General features: G+C 40.0%; 1 long non-coding RNA gene across 1 annotated transcript; it reads right to left on the bottom strand.

The window, feature by feature from the left end:
• Positions 1 to 587: 587 nt before the first annotated feature.
• On the bottom strand, positions 588 to 8889 carry LOC134472401 (uncharacterized). The gene is made up of 3 exons (XR_010042207.1): positions 7801 to 8889; positions 2068 to 2142; positions 588 to 826 (listed from the first exon to the last, which is right to left on the bottom strand). It is a non-coding gene; the product is annotated as an uncharacterized LOC134472401 (long non-coding RNA).
• Positions 8890 to 17938: the final 9049 nt, after the last annotated feature.

Here is a 17938-nt window from a genome sequence, read left to right as displayed (position 1 = left end):
AGCAGTGCAATTTGTAATAGTTAAATATTGGAAACAACCAAAATGCCCATCAACCACAGAATGGATGAAAAAGATGTGGTATTTTTATACAATGGAATATTACTTGGCTATATAGAAGGATAATCTTGAGGCTTTTATAGGTAAATGGAGGCAACTTGAGACTATTCTCATAAGTAAAATAAATCAGACTTATATTTATACTGTATTATCTCTCTAGCATAAAAATATAATAACCTGAAAGAGTAATAAGATCCAAAATGTACAACAGATTTTGTGATAATGAAAGGGAAAGTGCCCTAAAGGATATAACTATATGTATGTTTAAGTGTACAAGATAGATAACCATAGTACTAAGTTTTTGTAGTTTATCAAACAGAATGTTTTATACTGTGATTGACTGTCCATTTTTCATACTTTGATTTTGTGACTTGAGCAAGTACTTCTAAGATGACAATATATAACTTATCAACTAGTGATTTCTTACATTTTTATTGAAATTCTGTATTATTTCTACTCTTTCTTCTGTTTTTCTTTTTTTCTCTAACTAAAAAAAGAAGACGGTTAAAGGTAGCAAAGCTCTTTCTCAGCAGCACACCTGAAATCTCCACCTACACCTCCCTGAAGAACTGTCAGCTCTCCTGAGCTCCCAGACCCAGGCACGAGAGATGGCCCAGCACACACTTCAGGCTATAGACAGTGAGGCTATAGAGAACCATGAGACAGATCCCTGGAACACTGACCTTGGTGTGGGGCCTTCTGAAGAGTTCCAAGCTCAATCCACCCCTTCCATCACTGGAAAGCTGCTTGTTTCCAAAGACAGCACAGGCTAGGAAGTGAAAATGGGGATAGAAAAAGATAAAACATCACAAACCCCACAGGTCTTAGTAGGATCCTGCATCTTTTTTGAACTTACATTGCTGTAAGCTTTGAGTTAACTTCCAGAGTCTTGAAAACACTGACTCTGGTGGCTTTCCAAGTATCCTCTCCTCACTGTCATGGAGAAATGAGTTTATTTCACTATTTAAGAAGTCCTACTTCTCTCCAAGATTTTGTAACTGTATTTCTTATGGTAGTCCCAAGTCATTTTACAAACCACCAACTTTAATTTAAAAAATTAAAAATTACTCAGTTTGGCTAATAAAATAAATCCAAATTCCTTACTTTACTGAAACAAAGTAAGAACAAGCTCTCAACTTCTTTTAGATCCAGTTTTACATTTCTCCAATTATTTCTTTATATAGTAATCCTTGCTTTTGTTGTCACAAATTTATGCCTTCATTACTCCATTCCAAATACTCGGTGATTTTGCTCGTTCCAATCTTCCCTTTCTTGGATCCTCCAGCTCACTATTACTTCCTTCCCTGAACCCTTCCCCCTCTTTAATCTTTCCTTTCCTAGAACCTAAAGCTCTTCCTGTGAGGTAACAAATCTTATGTGTCTCTCTCTTTCAGTGACAAAACTCTTGGTCTACTTCTTTTTAACAAAGTTCTGTAACTATTTTAAATCACCAACATTATGTTATCAAAATTAATGGCCTTCCTCAAGTTTTTAAGGTTTTGAATCTTTCTTCAGTTTTTTGTTTTTTTGCTTTTGGGGGTTTTTTTGGTGCTGGTGACTGAACTTGACCTCACACTTGCCAGATAGGCACTTATGCCACTGAGCTAAATCTCCAGCCCCTTCCTTCAGTATTTGATCAGATTCTTATATTTTCTCCAATCTTCTGTCATACAAACTCTTCTAGTTCAATTTTGCTAAACACTCACATATTATACATTACATTTTTCCCTTCCTTTCATCCCTGAAAGTTTGTTTTCCTAAAGTACATTTACTTTATGGCCTTTATCTCTCAACATTGGTATCCTTTGTTAACCTTATTCAATCTTCAAGTTTTACCTATGATTTTTACAAAGATGGTTTCCAAGGCTACAGTCTTCATTCCTGGATGACATCGCTTCTCCTTCCTCTTCCTTCCATTTCTACCTTACCATCTGTCTTAGTTACTTTTTACTCCTTGCTGAGACAAAATACCTGAAGCCCAAGTTGGGAAAGGAGAGGTTTATTTCTTACAGTTTTTGGAGGTTTCAGTCCACACTCAGTTGGCTCCAAGACAGGTGGGCATGGTTGGGCCGCAATTCATGGTGGCTGCAAACAACAAGCAGGAATCAGCCAAAAGCAAGACACACTTTCTTCCTGCCATTACATCACATCCTGGCTCCACCCATATGTGGGTGGAGCCCTGACACCATCAACCTAAGCACTAGACAATTAACCATCACAAATGCACAATGCAAACTCATGAGGCCTGAGGGCCACAGAGGTAAACCATGACATTCCACCCCTGGCCCCCAGGACTCATGTATATCCTTTATACAAAAGACATTTAGTCCACCTCCAAGAGTTGCCAAAGTCCTAACAGTTTCAGCATTGCTGAATAGTCCAAGTCCCAAGTCTCCTCCAAGATCTATGGTAAACTCTTAACTGTAACCCCTTGTACAAATGAAACAAGGTTAACATTTCTAAAATGCAAAAGCACAGGATAAACATTACCATGCAAAAAGTTACAAACAGGGCAATAGAAAGTATTGGAAACAAAGCAAGCCCAACATCCAGCATCCATGCTCAGCATCTGAAGCAAACTGGTTGCAAGCTCCAAAAGGCTTGAGTGATTCCACCAGCTTTTCTACTAAATCTTCTCTGCTCACTTTTTGCAGCTTCCCTTGGATCATCCACATTCCTGGTTTTTCCAAACTTCTGGGGTCTCCACTATACCTTTGGCTTCACCTTTACTTCTTCACAAATTGCCCTCTCAGGGGCATACTGTTTGGCCTGCCAGGCCATTTGCAATTGGGGTGGAAGCCATCTTACCCTCAGAATTTGTGCATTTTCCTTGCACCGAAAATCAGCACCTTGTGGATGCTGCCAAGGTTTGTTGCTAGCTGGAGCAGTAGCCAGGCTTTTCTCTCTCTTGGCTGTAGGGGTCAGTTGCCTGGACCTCAGGCCTCTGTTTACATGATTGTGAGGAAAAGCTTCTCTATGTTGCTGCCATTCTGGAGCCTCACGTGGCCTCTGTCGCCATTCTGGAACCTCATGTGGTCTCAGTCGCCATTCTGGAGCATGGTGCTCTGCAGCCTTCTCCTCTGAGCAAATTCTTTCACCTTTGCAGTGAGGCTGCAAAGGTTGGGGACCCACTTCCTGGGATGCCCCGGGCCCATCTTTCTTATCTCTCTGTTTCCCCTCAGCAATCAAAATCTCAACTCTGTCTTCACAATCCACAGCCTTCCTAGAATTTTCCTTCTGGTCAAACTCACAGTATTGCAGATTATCCTGCTGGGCTCTTTGCTCTTGATTTGTAACATAAAGCTGGCTAAAAGCCTGCAACAGTAATCATGCCACAGCCTCAATGTTGGATTGCTTTTTAATTTCTTTTTCAAGACTAATCAATCCATAGTCCTTTGTCTCAGTCTCACGCAAAGTCTCTGGGCAGGAGCAAAATGCAAACAAACTTTCTGCCAAGCCATAACACATATCATGTGAAGTCCAACAACCAATGCAGTCCTTCTTCCCAGCAGAAACCTCCCAAGCCTGGTCTTTACCATCAGGCTTTCTATCAGCCTTCTGGTCTCCTGAGCACTGACCAGAATTTCCTCTACAGAACAACCTAAGCTGCTCCAGCTCTATGCCTCCAAGTAACATGTCCGAACCTTTCCAAACTCTGCCCACAGGCCATTTATAAAGCCTCTTGAAAAACATGGTCAGGTATAGTCACAGCAAATGACCCCACTCCTTGGTACCAAATTCTGTCTTAGTTACTTTTTACTCCTTGCTGAGACAAAATACCTGAAGCCCAAGTTGGGAAAGGAAAGGTTTATTTCTTACAGTTTTTGGAGGTTTCAGTCCATACTCAGTTAGCTCCAAGACAGGCGGGCATGGCTGGGCCACAGTTCATGGTGGCTGCAAACAACAAGCAGGAACCAGCAAAAAGCAAGACACACCTTCTTCCTGCCATTACATCACATCCTAGCTCCACCCACATGTGGGTGGGTTGACACTATCAACTCAAGCACTAGACAATGAACCATCACAAATGCACAGTGCAAACTCATGAGGCTTGGGGGCCACAGACGTAAACCATGACATCATCTACTCTTTGGAATCTTTCTCCATCAACTTTCACCTGTCCCTATCTCTCTATCCTTACTGTTACGTCCCACTTTTACAGCACTGCAGTTTCCAGTCATGCTTTCTCTACCCTTCTCAGTCAATCTCCAATCCATCTCTGGACTGCTGCACAGTATACTATGCCACATTTCTGATCAAGTCACTCTCCTATTTAAAAATCATTCAGTGTGACTTCCAGGAGAACATGGGGGATAGATAGCAGCAGCTTCGGAGGCTCTCTGAGAAACTGCACTTAAAATCCAGGAATGGTGCCAGGCAAGAAGTCCTAAGCAAGGGGAGATATACTTTACCAACCCAGGAATGAACTAAACTAAGAGAAACTAACCAACTGGAAACACAATCCCAGTGATATAACAGGAACAGATAAGGAAGCAGGAGCTTGCGCCACTGGAAGCCGTGATTTAAATTTCCTGCAGCTGCTGCTGCATCCCAATCGGCAGGGCAAGGAGAGAGGTGGGAAAGCTCTGAAAGTGGGAAGTGGTGAATGGAGTTGAGAGCGGGACTGGCCAGGAGCCCTGCATCGACCTGCGGTGAGTGAGCGGATCAGGGACACTTCCATAGAGTAGGAGGCTTCAGCGAAGGACATATTGGGACCGGGCAGACTAGCTGGAACAGGGCACTGCAGTGACTTCAGTCACATATTCCCCTCTCAAGCAGGATTGGTGGGGAGTGCATGGCTTGGATGACGCTGCTGACTAAGACCCAGTAAGCTATCCCAAACCAGGTCCCAGTGCCTGGAGTGCACCCTAGTGTTGAAGCCTTTGGTAGGTTGACCTGGAGGGGCAGGCCCAGCAGAGGCTGCCCAGGTCTGTGTCTCCCTAGTACACTGCAGTGGGCAGGAACACCTAGCCAGCACAATTCAAACAAACTGTAACCAACAAAGAAAGAAACTGGGCCTCCTATATATGCTTGTATAAAAGGAACAAAAAATATGGGAAGAGGGAGCAATGAGAAATGGTCCTTGGCCCCCAATCCTGAGAAACATGCAATATCAGACACAGCACTAATAAACATAAAGCAGTATCTCCAGAGCCTCATAGATGAGTTCAGGAATGAAGCTATTAACGACCTAAAGCAAGATATAAGTAGAATAGTTAGAGGAATGCTAAGAACCACCATAGAAAAAACAGATGGAAGAATGGAAGAACAGAAAAAAAGGGGAGAATTATTTGATGGAGAAAATAGAGAAAACATAGAATACATGAAGCAGGTTCAAAGAGATTACCAGGAAACTAAAAACTCTATTGAAAACTGGCATAACAGCTTGAAAGAAACTAAGGATAGATTATCTGAACTGGAGGGCAGATTTGTAATATGGGAGCATGAAATGAAAAACTTCTTAAAAATAACAAAAAAAAAACGGCAATAATACAAAGGCTAGAAGATGATAAGAGGATCTATAACTTAAGAATTAAGAACATAAAAGAAGTAGAGACACAAACAAATGGACTACAAAAGCTATTCACAGAAATAATCCAAGAGAATTTCCCTAATTTAGCAAATGGTAAAGATACTCAGATGTATGAGGCATACAGGACCCCAGCTACCTACAACCCAAACAGAGCTACACCCAGGCATACAATAATCAAAATTCCAGAAATCCAATATAAGAACAAAATATTAAAAGCCATTAGAGACAAGAAACAGATCACTTACAAGGGAACACCCATCAGAATTACAGACAAACCATCAAATCACAAAGAACATGGGGGAAAATAATTCAAGCTTTGAAAGATAATACCCTCCAGCCAAGATTGATATATCCTACACAACAGTCCCTAGAAATTGATGTAAAAACAAGGTGCTTCCAGGATAAAGAGGAACTAGGGGAGTTTGCAAACACCAATTCAACTCTACAGAGAATACTGCAGGATATTCTTAAAAAGGAAAATACCAACATTCCATAAATAGTGGCAGAGAGGACACAATGAATGAAGCAGAAAGCGAAATGAAGAAGACAAACTGACAACAAACGACAGAAAAATTGCTCAACAGAAATGAGGCAGAGAAAATTGGATGGTAGGAACAGCTATTTTGCAGAAAACAAGACATCATAATAGCTAACGCTGATTTAGTATCATCTTGTTTTGAAGTCCCATCAAACTTGTATTCTTCTGCCTCCATCGGTCTTAAAAGGTTGTATCTTATTGGATTTTATTATATATGATAATATAAGCAAAAACTTTTATAGACAAGGAGATTATACAGAAACCATTGTTCATTTTCTGCTAACTGGCTCTAAATACCCTGTAATAATATCATTCTCTTGAATGGTTTTATAGTACCTTGATATGTTCAGTGCTACAGTATACAAAATTATACTCAAAGATTTCAAGGAAAGAGACACTATGGTAACTATTTTTATGTCAGGATCTCTTATGGTGGAACACTATTTTGCTTAAATGGTTATGGTTTGACCTGTGCTGTTCTGTTGTTATGCCCTCTTTTATCTGAATCCCCCTTTTTTAATTATTTACTTTTTTTATTTTTATCTTCTTAATTAAGGGAAAAATAAAAAATAGCAGGATACATTATAGTAACCTACTTTGATTTCCTATTAAGTTGATTTGAAATCCTGTATTGCCCTCACCATCTTGTTTTGACTGATTTTCCCCTATTCTGCTTTGCTTAATAGTACCAAGTTCGAAAGTATAGGCAACAACTGTGAAGACAGTAAGATTCATTATGAGCCCATTCTGGTTGAGCATTATCTTCTTTTAAAGTCCTGTAATGTCTCCAATGTTTTGGTTTTATTCTTTACTGTTTTGTTCAATTTTATTATAACTGATGATATAGGCAATTCTTCTTAAAATAGCAAGAGACAGTATGGCAACCATTGTTGATCACCTTGTATTTTGTTTTTACATTATCTATTATGTCCATCCTTTTGATTTGACTGACTCTGTTCTGATATGTTGCATTTGGTTTTACTCTTTTCAAAAAAGTAATAAGAACTGTGAGAGTAATAAAACTCAAAATGTGTAATTGTTATTGTACAAAAGAAAAGAAAAGTAAGTGCTCTAAAGGTTATAACTGCATATATGTTTAAGGGTGTAAGATAGATAACCATATTACTGAGGTTTTTTTTTGATCATTGAACAAAACTGTTTGCACTCTCACTGTTTGAAAGTCCACTTTATATGCTTTAATTCTGTAATTTGAACAACTATTTCTAAGATGAGAATATGTAATCTATTAACTAGTGATTTCTTACTGTTTATTTTTTAAATTTTGTGTTACTTGTACCCTTTTTGTTTTTTTTTTTTTTTCTCCTTAAATAAAAAAAAATCATTCAGTGTACTAAATGCGAATGTGCTTAAAGTGGCTTTTGTAACTTCATCTCATTAAAAAGTTTTTACAGAGAAAAACCCATCATTACCTTCCTTTAGAAGAGGGTTCAAATGCCCTGTACTTAGCTATGAATTAGGCTTTCCAAGACTGCTCCCAAACCATCTTTCAACCACTTCCTACTTCCTCCTTTTCAGAAACCTTCTTCCAGTCTACCTGTTCTCATGTGGAGGGATGCTGATGATTTCCATCCTACCATTTTTCCAGCCCCTAATATTTGCTGGCATAAGTGGCACACCAAAGCTTAGCGCTTTGTCATAATTTAAATCTTACCTTTTCTTGAAAGCCTTTGCTGATTTTGCTGATTTCCTTTCCGACTTCCATCCTGAAGTATAAACTGCCTCTTCTGAGTCCCAGAAACATTGCATTGGTCAATCATTGCTTCACTCATCAGGTATCTTCCATATGATATGCTCCAGCATGCTGAAGCTTGGATTTGGAAAATGATTTCCAAGGCCTGCTGATTCTGACTACAGGATGTGTCTATAAGACAAAGTTACACAGCTGGTAAAATCTACACAGACTCCTCCTGCATCATCACTACACCACATATGAGGACAAATTCTCCTACCAGGACATCAGCCAACCAACACATGGTGAAAATCAATGACAACTTGCATTAAGAGAGATCGAGCCACTTCTCCATTCATATCTCCAGCCACCTGACCAAGGAACTACCTCACAATAAGTTTCATTGAGACAGTAATAATTTAGTTCTCTCTCGAGCTATAGAAAATAAAGGCTGTAAATGGAGAAGGAAAAGATTTCCAATGGTTATATTTTTTTAAATCCTAGTTTTAGATATTAAAACTCCATAACAAAATGTAAGTAAATGCATATCGATACTTGACAGCATACTCTATTTTAAATGCAGAACAATATCATATCTGTCCACAAGAGACAGCTAGTCATTTTTATAAACTGTGTCACTGGATGCCCTAAGATAACATTTATATTTTCTGTTCTTTATAATTTTTTAAGTGGAGAGCAGCCATTACTCTAATTCTGACACACTGTGGGCCAAGTGGTCCAGGACTTCTACCCACCCCACCCATTGCACAGCAGAATTATTTGCTTGTTTACAAAAATAAATATAACACAGTAGCAACCCTTTTGTAAGCACAGAATTAATCTGACAGTGGTTAAATGTGTCTAAGCATCTTGCATATCTCCAAAATTGCACCAAAAGGATCTAGAAGCTTTTGGTTGGGTCTCAGAGGCAAAAAAAAAAAAAAAAAAAGGCAGAGGAAGAGGCTGGACTTGCCCCAAACTGTGGTGGTCCCAAGCCAGTCCCAGCCTACACTCATGTCTCCAAGTCTCTATACCTTCCATTGATTAGATAGACCACCTGTGTGTAATCCTCCTTGTAGCTCTTGTAGGCTTGCAATGCAAATCAAACCAATATGATGACAAAAGGTCACCCTAAGTATAAGCACCAAAACAAGGAATGTTTTGATCACTGAGGATGGGGACACGCTCTCAATAGTGACTATTAGGTACTGGAAGTCAGGTCTCTACACCAGATTCCTGGCCAAACCAGAACAGAGAAACTCCCCAAGAAGATCTGTTACTCACAACAAGTGCACAGTGTTGACAGGAAGCTAGCAGCTTTCCTACACAGCTCAACCAGCTAGCAGCTGCCCCCCATAGCTGAACCTGCAGATAGCCGATTCTATGAAAAACCACAATAGATACATTGAGTCTGCCAGCACTGTCCCATAACTAACACTCTCCTGTCAACCAGCCCCAGAACCCTACTCAGAGACTCAACATTTTGCACCCCTTCACCAGTGCCTCCCTCCCATACCTAAACTTCCTCATAAAACATGCTTTGTCTCCTTGCTTTGGGCCAATGGTTTTTTGCCCTTGGCCCAACAGCATCCCATCTGCAGTAAAAGCCTCACTGCCTCGGTGAGCTCAATAGTGCCTCAGTTTACCCTAACACTTGCCTTTGGTGCTGGGCTGTGCAAACCTGTAGCTGGCATCTAAGGGTTCCCTGAGGTCTAGGTATCATACAGCAGAGCCAGTTCCAGATGTGTCTTTGGTCTCCACCTGCTCTGATGTATGGGGGTGCTTAGCCTTCCACTTCCATGGGTAGATGACAAGTGTTTTGGGGGATGTGGCTTCCACCTCAGGGGTCTGACTGGCAGAAGGCACTGAAATTGTGCTGGTGGTTGGCTCCTTAGCTTGTGCCTAGGTTGTGGCCACTGATGTGGAAGACATCAAAGCTATGTAGGGGACAGCGTGGACTCTAGAGTGGTGTCTGACGGGAGAAGAGGTAAACCTAACTGGGGTGCTAAACACTGGCTGGGCAACTGATCCCTGCCTTGAGGGACCTTATGCTTGGGGATCCACAGAGAATGCAGAGTTCACTGTGGAGTTCACTGCATGTGCTGAGGAACTGAGGGTGCCAGAGGAGCTGTGTTGGCAGCAGCCACAGGAGCAGTCTGGGCACTCGTGGCCAACGTTGCCCTTGCTACTGTTCTTGGAGATACATTGGTACTTGAGACTGGTGAGCTGAGAGAAGGAAACCCAGGACAGCTGTGATTGGGACCTGCCACATACATGTGGGGACTGGCGACGTGGGTCTGGCTTCCAGATAAGGACAAAGAAAAAAAATGCAAAAATATGAGAGCTGTCCATATCTTGCAGGTTAGCTAGGGCAGTGTGGTGTGGCCCCTGAGGCTCCTCGGGCTGTGAATGATTCCAAGTTGAGGCCTTGACACTGTGTGTTTGCCAGGTGGCTCTGCAGGTGAGGGCGACATGACATGCTGTGGCATAGGTGGGACCGAGGCAACTGCTTCACTGTGGTAAGAGACTCATCAAGGCAGGGCAGGTTCATGCGGCCAGGCTCCCAAGGGAGAGGAAAGCACTGGTGGGCTGGTGCGGGAAATGGCCAGAGGCAGAGTCAGAGCAGCGACCCTAAGGCAACTTTTTAAACACAGTCGCCACTGAGTTAGGCCAGGATTCTTCAGGCAGCTTCAGCTCCTACCTCAGGGCCCTGTCGGCACATCTCCATCCAGGCTACAGCGCCCCCTGCAGGCCCCGCGCCCTCGCGCTGCTCACCGAGGCCCAGCACAGACACTTGGGGGCTGTGGGGCGTGTCCCTTCCGGGCTGCTGGGCTTTGGGCCTCGTCCACGCGCGGCTGCTTGGGCTCCTTAGGCGCGAGGTGTCAAGGACGGCACTGGACGCGCTTCTCCGGTCTTCCTCCAACGCTCATCCATTTCCTCATAGTCCTTGTTTAGGGGCTGTGGGTCGCTCTCCACGGCAGCCTCAGGACTCGCCCAACCGTTAGGGCCACTACCGTTACTGGGGAGTTTATTCCTCCCAACACGCATGCTCCCTGAACGCTTCACCCAATGCGCATGCGCCTCCCCACTTTCTAATGCGCATGTTCCCTGAAAGCCCCCTCCCTTGCATGTGCTCTCCGCGGGTGCCTGGCAATGCACTGGTTGTCAATTCTGTTTCATAAAATTGCAATCTGTGTGGCCCAAAGAACTGTGCTGATATTTTTTTTTTATTTACAGAGAAAAAAAGAAAGGAAATTTAAAAAAAACAAAGCAGTAAAAGGGTACAAATAATACAGAATTACAAGAAAAAAATATACATTAAGAAATCACTAGTTAATAGGTTACATATTGTCATCTTAGAAACAGTTGTCCAAATTATAAAATTAAAGCATATAAAGTGGACATTCATACAGTGAGATTGCAGACAGTTCCGTTCAATGATCCAACAAAATCTCAGTAATATGTTTTTCCATCCTACACACTCAAACATACATGCAGTTATATCCCTTAGATGACCTTCCTTTCCTCTCTTTTATACAATAACAGTTACACTTTTTGGATTTTTTTACTCCCACAGTTCTTATTACTTTTTCTTTGAAGAGAATAAAACCTAACGTGACTAAGCAAAACAGAGTCGGTTAGAACTGAAGGATGGGCATAGTACATGATGCAAAAATAGAATATCAGGTGATCAAAAATGGTTACCATTTTTGATGGTAACCATTTAAAAATTCATTTTTAAAAAGAGTTGCCTCTATCTTCAGGTATAATACAATTGATCAAAACAGTACAGAACAGAACCAATAAAACCTACACTGGAGACCTTACAGGACTTCAAAAGAAGATAATAGTCAAACCATAATGGGCATCATAATAAATCGTATTGCCTTCAAAGTGGTTGCCTATACCCTCAAACGTGATACTATCAACCAAAATGGGGATGGGGAGAGCAATACTGGGGTTCAAATCAGGTTAATAGGAAAACAAAAAATTACTATAAGATATCCCGCTATTTTCTAATTTAGTTTTCCCTTAATTAGAAAAATGAGAAAAAAATAGATTAATTTAAAAAGGGGGGAGATTGAGATAAAAGAAGACATTATAACAGAACAACGCAGGTCAGAACTGAACAATTTAAGCATCATTTTGTTTCACCACCAGATAATCTAACATAACAGTAGTTACCATAGTGTCTCTTTCCTTGAAACATTTGAGTATAACTTCATATACTAGAGCATTAAGCATAACAAAACAGTGGGAGCCATTCAAGAGAATGAAAGAATTATAGGGTATTTAGAACCAGTTAACAGAAAATGAACAACAGTTTCTATATTATCTTTTTGCCTATAAAAAATTTTGTTTATACTATCACATATAGTAAAGTATAGTAAGATACAATATGTTAAAGCCAGTGGAAACAGATGTACAACAGCTTGATGGGACTTCAAAACAAGATGATATTAAATCAGCACTAGCTTTTACTATGTGTTGTTTTCTTCAAAATAGCTATTTGTACTATCACCGATACTACAATCAAATAACCCAAGTTAAAATCATTGCAATTAATGAGTGAAAACATTATATGGCTTCAAACCAATGTGGTTGAGAATCATGTTTACCACATACTTTTATGTATTCTTATCATTTCTTACACTAGTGAAAATATTCGGTATTTATACATGTGAGTTTGATTTATTTCACTTATGAATATGGTCTCAAGCTGTGTCCATTTATTTATAAATATCTCATTGTGATCATTCTTTATAGTGGAGTAGTACTCCATTATATAAAAATACCACAACTTTTTTATCCATTCCTCTGTTGATGGACACTTAGGTTGTTTCCAAGATCTAGCTATTACAAATTGTGCTACTATAAACATGGGTGCATATATATCACTGTGGTATGATGCTTTCAGTTCTTCTGGGAATATGCCTAGAAGAGGAATAGCTGGGTCAAATGGGGCTTCCAGTCCCAGCTTTCTGAGAAATCTCCAGACTGACCTCCACAATGGTTGCACTAGTCTACACTCCCACCAACAGTGCAAAAGAGTTCCTTTTTCCCAACAGCCTCTCCAGCATTTGTTGTTGTTGGTTTTCTTGATCTTGGCCATTCTTTCAGGAGTGAGATGAAATCTCAGTGTGGTTTTAATTTGCTTTCCTCTAATGGCCAGTGACGGTGAACATTTTTTTATGTATTGATTTGCCTTTTGTATTTCTTCATCTGAAAATTACTTATTCATCTCAGATGCCCATTTTTGGATTGGGTCTTTGAATTTTGGGGATCTGATTTTTTAAAAATTCTTTATATGTTTTAGACAGAAGTCCTTTTTCTGAGAGGCAGTTCACTAAGATTTTTTCCCAGGTTGTGGGTTTTCCTTTCACTATGCTGGAGATTTCTTTTGAAATGCAGAAACTTTTTAATAAGAGGCAATCTCAATTATTGACTCTGGGAAGGATTTTCATGTGGTTCGAGTCCTGTTCATGAATTCCTAACCTACTCCTATGTCTTCAAGGTTTGTAGAGTGTCAGTGGTGTGTTAAGATCTCCTGTTAGAATTGTGTTACTGTTAATTTGGTTTTTCATTTTTGTTAGTACTTGTTTTATATAACTGGGTGCTCTGGAGTTTGGTGCATATATATTTAAGATAGCTATCTCTTCCTCTTGGAGTTTTCCCCTAATCAGTATGTAGTGCCCTTCTTTATCCCTTCTGATCATTATTGGCTTGAAGTTCACATTGTCTGCAAACAGAATAGCTACCCCTGCTTTTTTTGGGTTCCTGTTGCATGAAGTATTGTTTTCCATCCTTTGACTTTCAATCTATGGGTATCCTTTTGGGTTAGATGTGTTTCTTGTAGACAACATGTGGTTGGATTTTGTTTCTTGATCCATTCTGCCAGTCTGTTTCTTTTAATTGGTGCATTGAGACCATTTACATTAATGGTTATAACTGTTATATATTGGTTTATTGTTGTCCTGTTATCTTTTTGCTGTTGCATCTTTATCTTTCTGCTCTGTTTAATTGTCTGCTTTGTTTAGTAGTTTTTTCGTAAATGTATCTAGGCTGTCTTTCAGTATTCTTTGAAGGGTTGGCTTGGTGATCATGAAGTTTTTCTTTGTCATGGAAGTATCTTATTTCTCCATCGATTTTGAAGGACTGTTTTTCAGGGTACATCAGCCTAGGTTGGAAATCACTTTCCTTTAGGATCTGAAATACTTCACTCCATGCTCTTCTTGACTTTATTTTTTGTGCTGAGAAGTCTGCTTTGATTCTGATAGGTTTTCCTTTATAGGTGATCTGTCTTTTCTCTCTGACAGCTTTTAATATTCTATTCTTTTGTTTGATTTCTGGGATGGTCATTATTATATGTCTGGGTGTAGTTTTATTTTGGTTATTGCTATTTGGAGTTCTGTATCCTTTATTGATCTTGATATCAGTTTCCAATCTCATATTTAGGAAATTTTCAGCTATTACTTCTCTAAATATCCTCTTGACATCCTTTATGTTGTCCCTGTCTTTTTCATTTACCCCTGTCAATCTTATATTGTTCCTCTTTGTGTCATCTTGCAGGTGTTGAATTGTTATTTCCTGATTTCTTGTTATTTTTAAAAGATCTTTCCTTTCCTGTTCACTGGCTGCAATCTTGTCTTCGAGGTCTGAGATTCTATCTTCACATTCGTTGAGGCAGTTTTTACAACTTTCAATGGAGTTTTTAATTTCTGGTATATCTCTTTGCATCTGCTTTATGTATTCTGTTTTTTTTTATATTGTTCATCCAGGGATTCTATCTTTTTGTTTAGTTCCTCCAATTTTTTAACTGTGTCTTCTTTAGATATGTTCAGCATCTCCTTCATTTCTTTTATCATTCCTTCTTTTACCTGAGAGATTATTTCTAGTTTGAATTCCTTTAAGGCTTCACAGAGTTGCTTCTTTATTTCAGTTACTATTATTTCAGGTATTTCAGGTATGTGGCACGTGTTTTCTTCTATGCACATGGCTCCTAGACTTTCTTTGGATGGGCTGGATGTTTGAGATTGCATTTTTGTCTTTCACTTTGTGATTTTCCTACATTTTTGAGCTTCAAGTGTTGTTCCAAGTGAGGGAGAGAGGTCCACCAGGCTGGGACAGGGTTCTGCACCTCGGCCCCACTCGCTTGTCCTGTCAGGAAACCATGGTCTGGCCCCCAGGCCAGGAAGAGAGTTCCACCAGACTGGTACAAGATTCTGTGTCGTGGCCCCACTCACTGGACATGGCAGGGAACTGTGGCCTGGCCCCCAGGCGAGAAAAAGAGTTCCCCCAGACTGGGATGGGATTCCATGCCTCCTTTAATATATCTGTCTACTATGAAAAATGAAGCACAGCTCAACAGCAAAGAATGCCCTGTCAGGTTGGGTAGAGCAAAGGCTTCCAGAGTAACATGATCCAGGGAGGGTCACTGAAGTTGTGACCAGAAGTAGGAGCTCACAGTGAGGCTGTGAGGACCTGGATGGCTGGAGATGCTGTGGGAACCATGGGGAATGGGGTGCAGACCACACGGGCTGCATCTTGGGACAGCCAGAGTCGCAGAACTTGCCCACTGTTTGGGAAACACTTACATGATAGTGACAAAATAATGCACAGATGGCCTTAAAGTTCTGCAAGGCTGGTAAACTCAAGGCAGACAATGATGGGGACAAGAAACTGTGCAGAAACCACCTGTGTCCTGTCAGGCATTCTTCCCATCACAGCAAATTGGACCTCTGCACACAGAGGGTGCTCTTAGGCTGCAGCAGGGTGTAGTAAGCAGAGATGCTGGTGAGTTGCAGCCACTGCAAACCTAAGAGAAGTCGAATCTTGAGTGTAAACTGCCTGTGACAGCACAGGACACACCATTCAGAGATGTCACAGGAGTTGATTTCTGGTGACCTGCACTAAAGTGACACTGCCTACCACACCCAAAGCCAAGGCCAGTATCTACCATTTACACCAGGACCAGCAAGGGCAGGATTTAGCTTGCAACTCAACTCGATTAACAACGTTGGCTGCATTCACTTAAAACCTGCTCAAACTTATACATTAGTTTCATTTTAATAAGTGAGTCCAATGGGGACATTTAAGATAATTAGTACAATTTCTTTGCCCCCAACATGTCTTTAAGTAATAACAAATAATATTCACTAAACACTAACAAAATATCAAGCATTATTCTGAAATATGTGTATGTAAAGCCTTAATTATATTTATGTTAGAATGTTAGAATGGCCTAAGGAAAAAATAGGAATTTATTTTCATTGTCATTTTGCAAACAAATAAAGCAAGGGCATATCTGTAATTTGCCTGGTGTCGTGTGTTTTAGTAAAAGCCTGAGAATTCAAAGCACCAGAATGACTTTAAAGAACATATCCTTATTTACATATCTGTGATTCTGCATTTTTAACTGTAATAAATAACCAGATATCAAAAGCTTAATTATAAAGTTTAGTGCTGCTTTAGAAGCATCTTAGCCCTTGTAGATTGTGCTTGCACACATGTGTAGGAAGGTACAGCCCTGAAAATGTGATGGTATTCTGAGTGATGTGGGGGGAGATTATAGAAAAAAAGGGCACTACCAAACATGAAAGAAAGTGGTTATTCCAGATTCCTTGAGTGGCTGTGATGTTACCAGGTAATAGCACTTGTGATCCTTTGAGAATTTATAAGGAATATGTGATGTCAGTTCATAACCGATGACAGGGCCCACTGTGATGGCCTCTTACACCACATGTGCCATGAGGTGGTGATTGCTGTCCTTACTTTATAGTTGTGTGTAGAAGTTCAAGAATTCAACTCTCCAGAAGTCACAAGTGGCAGAGCCCAGTGGAAACCTGTTTATTTTTACTCCACATGTTACAGTGTAAATATTCTTATTTACTCTGTGATTCTGCACTTTTAACTGTAATAAATACACTGGGGTTTGGTTTATAGCTCTTCATAATCCAGTTTTCCAACATTCATGATCACATTCACTTTTTTACAACTCTTGTGTATTTTTCAAGTGGAGGTCAGGGGAGGAGAGGCATCCAGCTCATGTGATAGCCTCTGTAGAGATGAAGATCTGTGCCCTCTTCTGAAGAACTTCCCCTCCCCATCTTTTGTCATTTGTGCTGTCTGGCTAAATGACTGCCACTCTTACATTCTACAATTCTCTTCCACCCACACTTCATTTGGCTGACTCAAGGATGCAACCTATTTGTCTTACTTCTTAGAAGAATAACTGTCAGGAAGAAGTTTTCTATTTTCACTTTAAAATATGTCATCATTTGCTTTAATAGGACTCTACTTCCAGATGTATTTGAGCTTCAAATGTGGATCCTAAGCTCCGTTCAGCAGTTCCTGTAGCTCTCCTAGTTAAGCTATATCATCATGCAACACATGATTTTCACTTCTGAACTACTCCAGGTTTTTGGTTCAGGTGGTATTTAAAGCTCCACCTCTAAAGTATTCCGCATCTTCATTTAAGAAGCCAATTAGCAAAATTTCCATGACTTCTATTAAAGATTTAGTGAATTTTATCTGAAGTATTTGTATCTTTATCCTACAAATGAATACACTTAGTATTTTGTTTTGCTTCAGAAAATGTCCACCAGAAGCATAACTTATTTTGGGATTTCTTTGGAAGTTCAACCACAACTGGGTGCACCAGGCATGTTTTTCATAGTTACTTTAATAAGAACTGACCTGTTTAAAGAGAGGGTCTACATATAACTACGTATTTACAACTGGTTCAGTGTATTTTCCAAAATTAATATCTAACTCATATGTCTATTAACTCTTTTGAAACCAGGTCACTTTTCATCTTAAAATGTGTATTTAATTACAAATATAAAGTTCTATTGCTGATTTAGAAGCATCTGAGCCCTTATAGATTGTGCTTGCACATATGTGTAGAAAGGTACAGTCCATGAAAATGTGATGGTATTCTGAGCGAGGTGAGTGGAGATTATAGAAAAAAAAGGGCAATTGTGTAATGTATAATTTATCATGTATTTTATGTGCAAATTGTGTAATGTACAATTTATTATTTCAGACTTTCTTGGAAGCATGATATCAAGTTATACAACATAATTCATTATTTACAAAGGTTTAACAGGTATTTCTAGAG

Source organism: Cavia porcellus, unplaced genomic scaffold, assembly GCF_034190915.1.
Source record: "Cavia porcellus strain 051 isolate PalLab524CR breed Dunkin Hartley unplaced genomic scaffold, mCavPor4.1 scaffold_23, whole genome shotgun sequence".
Lineage (NCBI taxonomy): Eukaryota > Metazoa > Chordata > Mammalia > Rodentia > Caviidae > Cavia > Cavia porcellus.
The sequence above is the reverse complement of the archived record's forward strand: the minus strand, read 5'-3'. Positions and strand labels throughout refer to the sequence as shown.